The sequence below is a fragment of the Solanum pennellii genome, chromosome 4 (genome assembly GCF_001406875.1).
Source record: "Solanum pennellii chromosome 4, SPENNV200".
NCBI lineage: Eukaryota > Viridiplantae > Streptophyta > Magnoliopsida > Solanales > Solanaceae > Solanum > Solanum pennellii.
In genome coordinates, this window is record NC_028640.1 from 56,107,817 (window position 1) to 56,112,499 (window position 4,683).

General features: G+C 32.8%; 1 pseudogene; it reads right to left on the bottom strand.

Moving 5' to 3' along the window:
- Nucleotides 1-3,216: 3,216 nt before the first annotated feature.
- On the bottom strand, nucleotides 3,217-3,700 carry LOC107016802 (annotated as a pseudogene).
- Nucleotides 3,701-4,683: the final 983 nt, after the last annotated feature.

Consider the following 4,683-nt stretch of genomic DNA (forward strand, 5'->3'; position numbering starts at 1 on the left):
AAGATTTAGACAACTCAAAGAAATTCCTAGGTCTAGCGCCACTAAAAATTCGTAGTCATGAAGCTTTTTTTTTTACCCTTTTTCTTTTTTCCTACCAATATGTTTCATAGATTCTTAATCGTCAATTTTTATATTGTCTGTTGAATTTACCCTACGAATTTCTACAGTAATGACTTGTTGTACTCTTTTCGAAGGTTTCTTGGATCCTTGTCTCTTCCCAATTTTCACGAGATCCAGACATTATTACGACCATCCCCGACTGATGTCGGGGACTGTATCCCTACAAAAATATGAGTAATATGTGAGAGCAGGACCATCATGCAAAATAATAATAAAAATAAGTGGATGCGACCTCATAGTCACATACTCCTTTGATTTATCGTTTTGACTTGATATAATTGAGAAATGCAAGGACACTAATTTCACTAATCCTCTTGTCTCTTGCGAATGATTTCTGAATTTGAACATAAATCAATTTTTCGCTGTGAAAAAGAATAACTCAAAATGTAACAGTTGTTAGTTCATGTACATAATGGATAATGCAAAATATCACACAAATAATGAATAAAACATATAAATACTGTTTTAATTAAAGACAAACTGAAATATATCACATAGCATACAAACAATTACTGCGCGTCCTATACAAATATGTGACCCTTTTATGCCTAGGGTAGGCCTATCGATTCGAAGGATGTACTGCGCCCTTTGATAACTTTTCATTGTTCCCCAAAACACTTGGTACAATTTTATGAATAAATGAAATATAATTATGAAGTTAGGGGAAAAAGAAAGAAGGAAAAAATTACAAATATTAAATCCCACGTAGGTGTACCATCCTATTCTAAGCCTTTGCCAAAGGGTTTTCCTCTTGAAATTCTTGTCATCTCCGATTGTCAACACTTTTGGATGGAATGATAGTTTCTGAAAACTCAAGTTTGACAAAAGTAAACTCTTAAAATAACCTTCTAATTCAGATGGACAGTGGTTTGTCAAACGATGTATACATCCTTCAAATGACACACAATTATGATCGTCCTTTTAGGCTGGAAGCCATTATGGACTAAAGGTGGTCTTTCTAATAAACTCAACATGCCTTGGGTGTTGGTCATCTTAGGTTGATGCTTAAATTTGGAGTTGGTTCGGCTCTACGCTAGTTTACTAGGAGTGGGTTGTATTTAGAGTGGAAAAGGTAACCCAAGCGGACTACTTGGGCTGGGACAATTAACGATTGTTGAATATCAAGTAGCCAACTACACTCGTCAGGATGCCTCGAGAAAATTTTTGGTTAATGAACGACTGTGAACCCACATAATCTTCCTTTAATGGAAATGAAATAATTGTCGTTTGACAAAAAATATTATGCCATGAATGCAATGATAATACACACACAACAAGATAAATAATGAATAAATACAATATACAGATAATCAGTGAAATATAAAAATACAAGGTATAACATAATGATAAAGCAAAAATTTCCTCAATTTGAAAAAATAAATAAATTCATATTGGTTAAAACCTCGAAAGCTCCCCAGCGGAGTCGCCATTCTGTTTACATCCCTACTGTGTCGAAATAGGGCGAAACGTCGCGGTGACTCAAAATAAATAAAAGTTTAAGTTAGAAAAATTTTAAAACGAGTAAAAGGATATTAAAAGGGGAAAGGGAGTTCAAAGGATTAAATGGAGTCGCCACCTAATTTTTAGGAAAAATAGGAAACCAATTATTAATTAAATTGAAAGAAATGTCTACGAAACCAATTTGATTGTAGGTAAGGGGTTCAAGTTATTCCGAAGGGAAGGGGTTAGGCATCCTTCGAAATCCACAATTGTGGTCCCGACTGAATTAATTTTTTTTTTCCAATTGAGGAGAATAAAATAATGTACAAATTTAATAAACATGCAATATACACAATAAAATAAAATAAAATAATTATCGGCCTAATGTTTGCCTAACGTCAATATTCACATAAAATGGCATAAAAATATAATTCGAGCTTTTTCGAATGGCTTCAAGGAAGCAATTTTTGGGTACCTGTAAGCACACTCAATAAAAGTGTTAGTAAAGAATAACTATGATTAAAATTGAATAAACCTAATAACAATTTTCAAATAAAAATAAGTCTTATGAACATGGGAGGCCTTGGAAATCGATGGTATTTTCTTCATCGGGCAATTCCAACAATTAAAATTATATATAAACTTAAATTAGATTTCCGTCTTTTAATATTGGGAAGGCCTCCAAAACCGACGGAGATTTTTTTTTTCATTGGCCAATTTCAACATATAAAATATATAAACTTAAATTAAAATTCCGTCTTTTTAAAATGGGGAGACCTCTAAACCTGACGGATAGATTTTTCATTGACCATTTTAACAATTTTAATAAACAATTTATATGAACATACACTAAAAATTTCCGTCTTTTAAAATTAAAAAGGCTTCTAAACCCGACGGATAATTTTTCATTGGCCAATTTCACAAATAAAATTTTCAGCATGAAATCAATATCGAAGTAACCAAGAATAGATCAAAAAAAAACTTAAACATAACACACTAATTTAAATAATAACAAGGAATTGCTAAAACTTCTTAGAACAATAATAGGAATAGACAAATACTATCCTATAACGAGAAAGATAAAAATAATAATAATAAAAGAATTTCAACAACAATAACACAACTAACAAGAATAATAATAACACTAATATTCTTAAGAAGAGATAATGATTATATAATAATATGACATTAATAATAAACTAAAGAAAACAAAAGCATAATAATAATAATATAATAAATCCGCAACTTCAAGAAATGATGCATCTAGTTGCAAATGAATATAATAATCAATAGTAAAACTAATCAAAAACAAAACTAATGCAGTAACATAAATGGAAATAAACACCTCATTAACAAATACATAAAAAAATGCATTTAAACAAAACTACTAACACAACAATGAACAAAATTTGACAAAAAAAGTAACAAATTAAGGAAACAAAATTTCAAAAGAACAATAATAACGATATAAAATAGGAGACACGAAGCAAAATTTAATAAGATTAAAGTAAGATTTGAGTTTTACCATTGTTGCAAATAGAGTTAACGATTGGAGTTTCGATTGTTGTCCATCGGAGTTGGAACTCATCGTAAACTGGATACCTCAATCAATGGAATAGTCAGTTCATAATTCACTCTTATCCCGTCAATCAGCAATTAATCCTGAGGAATCTCCACATCTCCATCAATAATATCTTGCTGCAAATCCTTAGTATCCTTTCCATCTACCGTACAACCAACGGATACATAAGTTCCCAAGGTCTCCTTAACGGTTCCACTAAAATCCTTCGCCATAGATCTAGGTTGCATCACCTTAGCAATTTCAGTGACGACATCAAATGAGATGTTACCGTTATGCTTGATGTTCTTCGTCTTCTTCCTGTCATGTTCCGGCTCCTTCAACGCCTCGATGACAAGTGCGGCGGCAGAGGGAACAACTTATACATTAGAGAGAAACGCACAAACTGCAGAAATAGCAGTTACAGAGGCCAATGGCGGCTCAGGGTGGTGGCCCCACCTTGAAGGAATAGAACGGCGTATTCATCAGAGATATTAAGAAGGGTTGTCAGATCTGATTCTGCTTTTTGAATAATGGAAATGAATTCTTTTCCACGGTGGCTCATTTCCATAACGGACATGCCGGAACCCCGTCAGTTAACGAGGTTGGCTTGGGCTTTATGGAAGACATTTTCCGGGAGAGTGGCGCCGGGATAATAGATGAGGGATGTCGAGGAAGAGTGAGAGGAAGGGGAGAGAGAAGGGACAAAGGCGTATGGAGAGGAAGAGGCGGCTGGGAGGAAGAGAGGAGAAGGGAGGCATTGGTTGGGGTTTTTTGAAGGAGGCGGCTGTTTTGAGGGAGAGGAAAAGAGAGTGGACTTTTTAGGGTTCTCTCCTTTTTTTCAAAGTTTCATCCTCTATCCTCAAAATATTATCCACACCAAAAAAATTATGGGCTTAGTGTTGTGGCCCAAAATTATTGCAATAGAATTTCTAAAAAACTTTTGTATTTGACTAAATTTTAGACTGTGCTAAATTCACATAAATATTAACAAATGTAACAAATAAAAAATGAAATTTTAAAGTAATATAATGAACGTAACTAATGACATGTGAAATGCAATTTTAAAAAAATAACTAACAAAAATCTTAAATTTTTATAAAATAAAGATAGTTATCGATAAACTTCCTTAAATTATATTAAAGAAATTATTTTAAGCTATTAAATAAATAAGACTTCCAAATTACGAATTTCGAAAATGTTAGGCCAAAATTGGGTGTCAGCACATGACTAATTTTAATAGTTTATCATAAATTTTCTGTTTAGATTTTCTAACTGCTCACTAGGAAAAAAATAAATGATCAGGTCATAATCATGAACCAAAATTATAAGCAACAGTTGTAATTACATCCCATCCAACCAGCTCAATTTATCCAACAAATCTCTTTTCCTCTATCACCAACAATAGAAGTGTGTGTTCTACATACAACTACATCACCAACAGAATTGATTGATATACAACATCTTGATATAGGGGCTAACAAATACTCTAATTTTACTTTTTCCATGGAGACTCCTTTAGTTCAAACTAGAACAAGGCAACCATTCACTTCTTCACATTTTGT